Raw genomic sequence first — 12449 nt, 5'->3', positions numbered from 1 at the left:
GTCATTATATTATTATAATCTTCAAAACCACCAGAAAAATTTTCAAAAAATAATATATTTTTTTATTTTTATTTACATGATCGGTTTTTATCTTATTACAAATAAATTATGTGAATACCGCAAAAGAGTTCCAACTGCTCCTAACCATTTGCAGCCAGTGAGACTATGGCATCCCCAATTGGGGTATGTTGTATGGGTAGGCTGAAGGTAGTGGGGAGAGGAAGGGGATGGGGGAGAGGATGGTGGGGAAGTACCAGGGCGATATACAGTATCTTCCACTCTGGAAAATGCCACAAATATATCTGATATTATTTAAATGATTATTTTTTGAAATAACACAAATTAATCAAATAAATTTTACTTTCGCACGTCCCGATTCGAAACCGAGACCCTCAGCTTGCTGGTCGAGAACCTTACCCCTCGACCACAAAAATTCAGTGACTTAACATTAAAAAAATATCAGCTTGCAACTATTACACATTGTAATTCATCCAAACATAACAGGGATGAGAGATTACGCTATACGCATCGCTCACCATACAATTCCAATGGGAATAGCGCGCGCTTACAACGTGGTCTGTCAAAGGCTTTTGGCGGACTTATTTACAGCAGTTGTAAGAGATATAGTGACCGTTTGTAAACTTACCTTTTCTCTTTTACCCGCTTAAATTTGTAAGTGTGTCGTCTCCATCTGTGCTACAATTAACAATATTTTCATTCACACCTATTGTATTAACCAATTATCATTAATGTTTACAATTTTTACAAATAGTTCTCAGCAACGGCCACGTGCCTGTTTCGATATCATAAACAAAAGTTTTTTTTGGGATCCACTCAAAATTCTTAATATCTATTCCAGTTGGCAAAAATCTGTTCACAACTATCCAAGATTAAGTCTCAAACGAAATTTTATATTCCTTGAATAATTCATTATTTCCATGCTGCATAAAAATATCACAATTATTCGTTCGACGTTTATTTATGCAAGATTCGTCCATCATTTCTTGATTATTTTTTCAATTTATAGATCGGTATCTTTTGCATTGGATTATTTTCAAGGTCTAGACCAGTCTTCTGCATTATTTGTGACAGAAAATAAATCTAAAGAAACGGTCATATCATATATTAATATAGTGGGTAACCCAAATTACTTCGAAAAGTTCAAATGAATTTTCGACGAAATATTTAAAGTTAGAACGGTTGAAATGTTTTAAATAAAACAAAATCACAAAAATAATGTCGACATATCACCCATGTAATGCAAAAGAAACGTATCTGCAATTCTCGTGTTTGATAAAACCGTGTACGAAAATTATTTTACGTATTTTCAAACATTCGTCAAAAATCATACAATAGCAAGATACATATTTTTTTCTGTAATAATTATTTTTTTGTCAATTTCGTTAAAAATACCTTTTACAATAAAAAATACTTCTATTTTGTTATGATTGTAAAGAAACGTATTATATCTAACAATAATGCTGCTGCCACACGCAAAGCTCACATCAAAAGTTAATGTACAGCGCATCATCTTTTCTACCGACACACGACGCTATCAAATATTTCTTCCTATGGTAGGAGAGGGGGTCAGTTGAATTCGAGAGCGGTCGAGGAACATAATTTCATCTGCCAAAGTGACAACTTTACTTACTGACAGCTTGAGCACGTTTTCGAAATGGATGATACTTGTCGCCTATTGCTGGATCTGTTGGACACCTCATCCTCAGATGATGATGCCGCCAACTATATAATTATAAATGCTATTTATAAACTTTTTAGATTTTAAACAATCTGCGCGTAAATAGCGCATTTTCACATAACCTGACATAACCTCTCCGTCGAATCAGGAAATTCGCAGTTCGCACGCCGATCGACGAAAGCGACATATAATAAATTATTGTAAAATAAGCTCAAGTCGATTTCCAAAAATGTCGAAGGCAAAGGCGGCAAGGACCAACACCAGGGCAGGGAACGAGAAGAGAGCACGAGAGCTGACGAGAGCAAACCAGATTACCCAGGAAAACAATTGAAAACAATCAACAAACGAACAAACTAGAAGCTTCTCTATGTAGGTATCAGGCCGTACAACTTTATCAAAAAACCGAATGATATTACCATATAAACATACTGAGTTAAAAATATGATTAATTTTGAAAGGGCGAAAATTTGTTTACTTCAAATTCAAATATTGATTATATTTATATTTTAAATATATGTTAAGTATGTTTGCCAAATAAAGTTTTTTTTATGTTTCTAAATTTACTAGCACACATGACGATATGAGCTAACATAATAAATAAGAAATGCATTATTAGGCTGCTTATGTCATGGCTGTCAAAGGGAACACGGAACTTAGTCGGTAGCTCCGTAATTAAAATGACCCCCTCTCCTTTTTACGGCGGAGAGGGGGACGCATAACTTTTCAAATATCGCGTCGGGAGCGGTTACGTAAAATAAATTCGGTTAGCGAAGTTCAGAACCACACTTATAGCGCGTTATCTTTTTACGTGTGTCGGGTCTGTATGGGATTGTATGGCGAGCGCTATTGTGCTTTATATTATCTGTTGATGTGAGCTTTGCGTGTGGCAGCAGCTTAACTGTGAAATTAGTAATATTACAGACGTGGAGTTTTCATACAATAAATATGGTGAATTCAAAATCACATCTGGTTATTTTGCGTAAAATGAGCGAATTTTAACACCTACATGTTTCACTTAAGTTATAAAATAGTTAAAACCTATTTAACCTAGTTTTAGTTTCATCACTTTTCATTTCTTTATAGCACTATTTATAGGTATGTTGAATTATCATTTTGAGGAGTTATCATGGAACCGTTAAAAGGTCAACATAATAATGGAAAATTAATTCTTCACATACAATAATTTTTTTGGTAGTATTGTGCTATACAAAACAATTATTAAAGGTTCATATAATCATAATATCCGGAATAATACTTTGATTGGGTTTGTTGATTTTGACTGGTATAATAGCAAATTAGTAAACAATGAACTGACGAGTATCATTCTGTTTCCTTCTTTCGTAATAAGCGGAAAAATAACCGTAATATAAAACGTGCTTACGTCTTTATAACGCACAGTCATTCTTTAATTACGTAAACATACAATATGTGAAATAATTTCACACTCGATCGTGATTCATAGGTTTTAAGAAATGTATTTATAATTTACTTTTACATTTTACTTTGATCACTACGAAACAATACAGCGTAACAACAACTCAAAGAAAATCAAATTCTTAGATCAGCAAAGTCATCAGCAATCAATCAGTCCAAATAATAAGTTCATGGGGTAAGCATAACAAGATCCTAAAGCTATTATTTTTGAAACGACTTCATATGTTATTAGTAAGTTCAAAGTTGTAAATGGTTGTGTACACAGTATTGTTTTAACTAACCCAATTGAATTCCATGTATCTACGAGAGCTATCGTTTCAAATCCTGTTTAAAATTAACAATACCAGGACTGAGCATTTCAAACACTCGCTTGTACCTAGATTCAGATGGCAGGTACAAGAAGGCTATATTGTCATATATTTTCAATCAATATTAAATAATTATATAAAAATTAAATATGTAGGTACTTTGTGTACACCACCTTTAATTTGCCACAAAGTAATTTTGCAACTATTATAAAAAATTAAATTAAACGTAATCTAATTATAGTTTTTTATTAAATTTAGTACGTACTTGTCTCCTATTTTCATCTCCTTCTAAAACTTGTATTAATTTTATATCTTTTGTCGTAATTTTACGATCAAATGCCACAGTTAGGGCGACATAAAACTCTAATAACGTGGGTTTGCTTGACGCTCACATTCTAATTATTTGTGATGAACGTGTTACTAAAATCTCAAATGTTTCTAGAGGGATTCTTATGGATGTAGGTTATTTATTTTTATGATTAAAAAAAATAGGACCTTAGAATTAGAATATTTTATGTAAATCGGTCTTAAAATTTTATAACACGTTTTTTAACTATAAAATTAGCGGTAAGCATCAGATTTTATTTTTCTAGATGATGAATTAGTAACTTTCCGAAAGATCCCTCTAGAAACATTTGAGATTTTAGTAATACATTCATCATAAATAATTAAAGTAAATCCCACGGACAGTCGATTATCTAGGCCTGTTACGGCAAAGTCGACCGTAGGCCGTCATTACGCCGGGCCGCGCGCCGAATATTGTTTTTACACGACTTCATCACTTACGTCGTTAAGATACCTACTTTTAGATTTGATAGGGAAAATTGAACCGAAGGTTTATCCAATACACCATGGCCGAGCGTCGCATATTTTTGTGCACGGCTGCGTCACTTTAAATCACTTGCTTTGTTTTAGGGTGTTTTTTATTGTCTTGTCTTAATTATTTCTAGTATTTTATTATGCTTGTATACAGAGATATGCAATATTTTGTATTTATTTATTTATTTATTAATCTTAAGTTAGCTCACATCTTCGTGTGTGCTAATAGTTTTATAAACATATAAACATGTACATTGTTTGGCAAACATAATCTTTCTTTAAATATTTCAATAAAGTCACAAAAAAAGAAACATTAATAATTGAGATAGACATATTTTCTTAATTCATTTTTGAACTTATTAATATTTTCTATCACAGCAATTTCCTTCGGGATTTTGTTATAGAGTTGAACGGCCTGGTACATCAGAGATTTTTGGGTGCTTGTTTTTTTTCTTGTTGGCAATCTAATTTGCTTAGAATTTATCGTCCCGTGTCCGTGTATCTCGTTATTGTAATTTATTTTTCTTTTCAGTTCCTTAGACATCATCCCTATGTTAATTTTATGTATTTGTATGGTATATTTATACCGTGGATATTAAATAAATAAATTCGGATAAACGTCAACAGAATTCAGAGAGACACTTAAAATTCGTCTTCAGAGTTGCAATTGAATTGCTCTCATTTAGAGTCTGAAAAAACACATGTTTAAAGCGAGATTGGCAAGTCTGAAAAAGTTAACTGTGGGACCCTTTTCAAGACATTCTTATTTCGTAACATTTATACAAACAACTTCATACATTGACCAGTTTTTGCGTCAGTCTTTTGCAATGTTCATGATCCAGCTTCAACTTAAATGGAAAGGTTGATTGGTGTAAATTCGGTCGTTGCAAAAGCATATCACAGTAATATATTTTTTAAATATTTTATCTGGCTCTTTTTATAGTGAAATCCTCTGAAATCATAAGATTAAATAAAAACCAAAATTTGTCCAAGTCTTTTTTCAAACTTTCTTCGGGCGGTTAGGTATCATAATATGGATTGTTCGGATTTGACAACTTGTAGAAGGATTCGCGCTCATGCGAACTCTGGCGAGATAAAAAAAGCACTATCCAACATTTCTACCATCATGAAAGGGAAACGGAACGAAGAAACAAAATTACAGATATATGAAATTCAAAATAGCAAATTAAAACAGGACTTCGGTACGCTCAGTCTATAATAAATAAACTTGTCGAGAATTCTAAATAATCCTCTGTCAAAAACCGTTCCGTGAAAATAAAAATATTTTTCCTTTTTTTCTTCAAATATCATAGGATTATTTGCAACATTTTTGGTTCCATGATAACTCAACACACCGTTGAAAAGTTATATAAGGTCACTAAAAGCAATGTAAAAAATTAACTTACAAACCTACGTAACCTATTTAACATAGTTTTAATATGAGTGTATTACAGAATAATAGGCAATTTTTTATTAAATGGCATCTAATTGACGTCGCATTTGGGTCCCACCCAGGTGTAGTGTATTCAATTCCTCGGCTGGCTAAGTCCTCCATCACAACACAAGCAACATTTTCCGCTTACTGTGGTGGTAGGTAGTAGGAGATTTTAAAATATTCACATAACATAATATAAAATATTCAGGATATTCGTAACCCGGGAATGTTTGTCTTTCTTAAAAATATATATATATATAAATATATATATATATATATATATGTATATATATATATATATATATTGCGAAAACAGTTTGCCGTTTTTCACCTTTTTCATATGCTTGAAAGTTGGCACTTTTAAAAAAATTTTCATTAACTTTAATTTCTCGGCCAAGGTCCCATTGATCATTAAGAGACGGTATTTCAGTTGGTATTTACAGGATATGCCTGCCAACCAGGTCAATAGAGAATAGTTTGGGGAGACCCCTTGACCTCTCCAACTGGTGTCTCGACCCGTCGCCTTGCACCGCAGTGGGAGGGATGGTTCCATGATAACTCAACACAGTGACAATTCAACACACTTTTAAAAAGTGATATAAAGTGAAGTATTAGAAACGATGAAAAAAATAAAAATTTAAACCTAACCTAACCTAACCTAACCTACTTAACCCAGTTAATAAAGTTTTTGTTTCATCACTTTCCAAGACTTTATATAACGTTTTAAAGATGTGATGAATTATCATTTTGATGAGTTGTCCAGTCACCGGGAGGAATAGATTCATAGGTCCGTCACTCCTTCACACACTGATCCTTAAGTTCTTGCCCACCCCTCTCACCTTTTTCCTACCCAGAACTTCCTCTTTTCCTTAAAAATACCCTCCACACAGCATCCTCAAAGATGACACAGTTGAGGGAAATTATTTTCCTCGGGGCCTCTTGTGTGGGGTTAGTGTTAAAAAAAAATCAATGTTCCTGGTTTATTTTTATACTAACTGTGAATGTTTAGTAAAAGTCTATGAAGATTTGTAAACACTTAAATCTCTAATCGATTATTCCGGAAAAATTATTCAACTTTTACTTTTTTGCTACCTACAAATTTCTCGTAAACAATCAAACAAACTAGACGATGAAAGGCTAAGGCAAAGAACACTAAAGTTTTTACTTGGGTAATGTGTGTATCAATAACTCAATTTTTTATTTCATCATTGTGTACCTTCAGTTTAAATAAGATTTTTTCCAGTTAAACCTGCAGTGGGTTCATTACACAATTGTTTACGTGTGCAACGACAGTAGAAGGAAGCTAATTTACGACTACCGCATGGGTTCACTTAAATTAATTCGTCGGAATTAATTAAAATGTGAGCATTGATCAAATCCCCGTTATTAGCGTATTGTGTCGCCTTAAGTATTGCACATTGTAGGTAAAATCTTCCACTGACCTATTACTCCTATATTCCTACTACCACATGTATATTTTACTTATAACTACATCATTCATAATCGTCCAGTCACTTTGATTGCAAAATTAGCGAAGGTCGCAATTATTGCTTTTATGATTTCATTGGCATTCAATATATTAGATATATTTACAAATCATTCAAAGTCCAAAATGCAACAAGTACCTACTTAAAATAACGACCCATCTGCCATTAGATATTATAGTATATTAATATTCTTCATAACGTGACGCGAAACTATTCAAATTTGCTTTTACGTGTCGCCACGGTCTTATCTTGATGCAACATTGTTTAGAAGCACATGGTCACAGATTAAAGTATTGAGTAACTTTGCATATCGAAAGTCAACTTCAGGACGTGCAATAACCTGTGGGTGAATAATCAAAACAATGGATCAATTACGCAACATGTCTTCAGTTTATTGTATTTCTTATTGTTATTTCAGACAAAATATTCAGTACAAAGGGCTATAAATACCGAATGCATCTTTCACTGTGTGTAAATAATATAACAATAATTTTTATCTTATGAATTATTTTATTTTGCAGTGTACAAAACAGACAAAAGTTTAACATCTCAAGAATCAAGAATCTCTTCAATTTATTGGTAATCAGGTTAAAAAATCATAAAGACATAAGTGAAGAGGCCATGCACAGAAATATGCGACGCGCGGCTCTGGTGTATTGTATAGACATAGACCATAGACATTATATTCATATGTCTGTGTGAAAAACAATATTCAGCGCGCGGCCCGGCGTAATGAACGGACCTACGGTCGAATTTGCCTCAGCAGGCCTAGAAAATTGATCTTTCCGCAGGATTTATTTTAATTATTTCTGATGAACGTATTACTAAAATCTCAGATATTTCTGGTGGAATTCCTCGGGAAGTTACTAATTCATCGTCTAGTAAAATAAAATCTGATTATACGGCCAATTTTATATTATGCATTTTAATAATAAAATTTTCAAATCGTTTTACATAAAATATTTTAGTCGTAAGGTACTATTTTAATTAATCTAAAATTGAAATAACTTATATTCTAAGGTCTAAATAAATCGTTACTAAATTTTCGGAATTAATTAAAATGTTAATGTATCCCCCAGAAATATTTCTGATTCAAGGTCCCCGTATAGTATGTTCCGTGGTATCGGTAAGAGTAATAAATGTATAATTTACTTCCCACATACCTAGTACGAAATAAATTTATAATTTTCTATCAGTTTACAAGATTGTACATAAAGGTCAGATTTTTTTTACATTTTAACAAATACTAGGAAAACATATATTTTGACATATGCTTGTGCGTAAAAAATCATACATCCTTCTTTATTATAAATATTAAATTATGGTCTATATAACTCGAATTCTACGTGTTTACATAAAGTGTAGAATATTGATTATCCCGAAGTGTTTGTTTCCTCAAGGTACACTATCTAAATATTTGAATAAGCTATCCTAAAATAAGTATTTTATTGTTAACATACTCGTACGTACGTGTGAAAAAAATTGTGTAACTTTCAGTCAAAGCAGGGGATTAGTATTTTTGTTATATGGTTTTCCTTGGCCAGTCAGAAGAAAGTCTTTAAAAGCACTGTGTCCAGAAACTCGTGGTACAAGTGGGACACTGGTGAATCTACATTCTATATATAATTTTTTTGATATCAGCTTTCGTCCTCGAGTCAATCCAGTCCAAACATGAGAATTTTTAGTTAAAATTTAAAAAAATCTGTTGGTATGTAATATCAATCTTTTTGTTTTTTTTTGTAGAAAAAATCTAAAAGATCAGAACGAAAAAAAAGTTTTTTTGGAGTTCTTTATATGACGCAGATTCACCAGTTTTCCGCTTAAACTACGAGTTTTCAGACACCGTGCGTAAATTAATAATGTTACAAAAGTTTAAAATACAGGTTGTCCGGGGGTAAAGGGCTCTAACTTCGGGAGGTGATTCTACGTGATGATAGAAGTAAAAAAGAAGAAAAAACGTAATCCTAAGTTTTATAATATTGATAATTTTTAGGTAAAAAGGTTGAATGGTTGGTATAGGAAAATACATATTTGAATTTTGAAAAAAGTTATTTATTTTTTTTACTTTTAACATCATGTAGAATCGCCTCTAGAAGATATCGCTTTTTACCCCAGACACCCTCTATAAATCTTTCTGGGTACTTTTGAGTTATTAAGAGTTGGTAGGTAAATTTTAAAGTGTTTCGTTTAATTTAACATATTTTCAATACAGTCCATTTTATTTACATACACAATTTGTCAGACAAAAATTTTAAAATGGAGGCCTCAGCACGGGTAAAGCACCCAGTGTGGCTCACATTACCAAATAATACTTTATAAAAAAATACTAAAAATATGTATCAAAAATACATAAATAAAGATATGTTGATTCCATTGCGTACCTTCTGTTGTTGTTTTTTTCTTGAATTCGATCATAAAACTGTACGTTGGTTTTTAACAAGACAACACGCCTGTCATGTTGGACATCAAATCGATTTGTTTTATTTTCTTTGCAGCAAGTGTTGGAAATTTCTAACGCACATAGCTTATGATGTTGCAAGCGGATATAAAACATTTATGGCTAGCATTAAAATGAACATAGTTACTTCTCTCAAAAATTGTCCAACGGTTTTGAAGGGAAAACTAAATTAAGGTTTTGATTAAATAATTGGTGTGTAAGGTGTAATGAAGTTGTTTCATGAGTGTAAAAATGTTTCTCGAAGGACCTTGAATTTAGTGTAATTACCACTGCACATGAGACAATATGTTGCATGAAAGGAAGGACTCACCATTGGGAAAAGAGGCGCTCGTTTTTCACGTTTGATCTTCTCACAGATCACGGCGGTGGCACTGAGAGGAGAGCGATGCGGTTCGAGATATTGTAAGAGACTTCTCGAGTTCCTGTAACATACTTATTGCAAAGTGCACATAAATGTGCAAGAATGGATAGGAAGATAGAACCAAAGGACAACAATACTCCCTCAGTACAGTGGTCACATGTATGTATATATGTGTGAGAGATGTATATGTATATTGATGTATAGTGTGTATTGTGTATTCGCGCAACCAATAATATTAACAAATATTATTTATTTATTTAAATATACCATACACAATAATTACATGTCACAGAATAACAATTGACTGTGGTATTTGATCATAAAATGACGACAGAAAATATAAAATTAATACAAGCTGGAGATACAAGCACGTACAAAATATTATCCCACCAAGTATGTGTAGACTTACCTTAAATTAGTAATGATTTATAAGATATGATATTATAGCCTTCTTGTACCTAGTTTCTGTACCGTTAAACAGATCCGCTACATCTGCGTACCTATTACTAACTTCATGTAATCTAGGTATTATTGGAATATGAAATTCAATGAGGTTAATTAAATCAAGACTGTCTACACTACCATTTACAATTTTGAATATAAATATGAAGTCGGATATAATTATTCGATCTGAGAGTTTTAAGAAATTTAATTATACGTTCAACCCTAGCTGGGGAAAATACTGCGGATCCACAGTTCGACATTCATGTCATCAAGAAAAATTTCAGTTTCGAGCATTCACTAGATCGATATCTTCGGGCCTTTTGTATGAAACAAATTGGTCTTGAAAACCATAGATATGCCAATATATATAGACAGGAAAATTCTAATTCGGAGCCTACTTATTATACGTTACACCAATGAAAACTCTGAAAGCTTATTCCATAGACTTTCAGAGTTTTTCATTGGTGGATATAGTTAGGCAATCATATGACGTCAAAATATTTCGGTTCCAATTTTTGATCGGAATTATTATATCTCCCTTTTTCTGACGTCTCTCTAATTTGTCAACAAAAAGGCCGCGCCATAATTAGCGGCTTTTGTATATCTACTGTCGGAATCATATTGTGATCGTACTCGCAAATATCACCTCCAGAAACCGCGTGGTATAGATACCGTGAAATTGGTACCCGGTCGTGTACAGAAGCTTTCTTCTTAGAAGTTCTTAGAAAGAAAGAAAATAAAAGTATTGCCCGTTGGTAACAAATATAAAAAAGGTCCAAATTGCGGTTCGGATGTTCGGTTAACCCTTCAAAAATAACTTTGCAGCTCTCAAAATGAGTATTCATAAAAAAAATTAACAACCTACATCAAGACATAAATCATTGCCTAAATACAATATTTTTTTGCATAATTTATCGAAATCGTGAGGTGCATGGCGTTTATCTATTTAACTATGAGAAACATAATCTTTTGTTAAGGGATAGCAAATAACACACGAACAGTATTAAATTTGTTAATGACCCACTGATAAAGTCAGTTGGCTAGATAACAAAACTTATAATGTTGAATAATTATTTTTAACAGAGAAGAATTTGTAGCAAATTGAGCAGTAATGTGAAGTTGTTGTATAAAATTAAAAATATAAATAAATATTTCAATAAAGCCTGCTCAGATCAAATGGTAGAACTAAGGAATCCATGTGGTTCGCAACATGTATAGCAACATATTAGAAAATTCCACGAATTCATCCATAAAAAAAAGAAAATTACTTTTCACGAATCTTTGACTGACAGTATTCAGAATAAACATTCACTTGTGTGAAATATGTTATTTCAAAAATTCACATTTATTTTTTTTTGCAATAAATAAGTGAGTAAAACCTCAAATTGTAATATCATAGAAGACAATATGAAAGACTCTCAAACAGACAAAATAGAAAATATTCAGACGCATCTAGGAAATGAACCCAGGACCTCAGCCTTGACTGGGCCTTGTTCTGCTACTGAGCTAATTCGAACCTATCCTCCTTGGTCATATTTAAATGTATCATACTTCGACTAAGAGCTATCAACATTATCATAATTTTATGTATGATTGCAAGATTCTACCAGTACTAAATGCAATCAAGATAGTGTCTTCGATAAAAATATTCATTTTTATTTTAATGTTCGACATCTATTGACGTTTCTACAAGTCTAGGATGAATAATTTTTTTTTTTTTTGCATTAACCTAATACGTAAAACATCTAATTTTAATATTTGTATAATTGTAATGATTCCGAGGATTACATTCTTAGATGTGACCGAATCTGATAGTCGTTAATATTGTCTCCAATTATTAAATATTCACAATTTCACTAAACATTCTAATCTTTTCTAATATCTTCATAAGTCCTGGTAATTTTAGTTCATTACCACACTGTTACTTTTATTTTTCGTATTTGCATACAACCTTCTCACAACATGATTATTTACCCACACTAAGAATATCACTACAATACAAAC

The 12449-nt window shown here is 32.2% G+C and overlaps 1 protein-coding gene across 1 annotated transcript in view; it reads right to left on the bottom strand.

Annotated features, from left to right (window-relative positions):
* LOC149415276 (organic solute transporter alpha-like protein) overlaps positions 1-12449 on the bottom strand; it is a 69121-nt gene that overhangs the window by 51760 nt on the left and 4912 nt on the right. The window lies entirely within an intron of this gene.

Source organism: Hesperophylax consimilis, chromosome 18 (genome assembly GCF_061612785.1).
Source record: "Hesperophylax consimilis isolate HC1 chromosome 18, BYU_Hcon_1.0, whole genome shotgun sequence".
Classification (NCBI taxonomy): domain Eukaryota; kingdom Metazoa; phylum Arthropoda; class Insecta; order Trichoptera; family Limnephilidae; genus Hesperophylax; species Hesperophylax consimilis.
The sequence above is the reverse complement of the archived record's forward strand: the minus strand, read 5'-3'. Positions and strand labels throughout refer to the sequence as shown.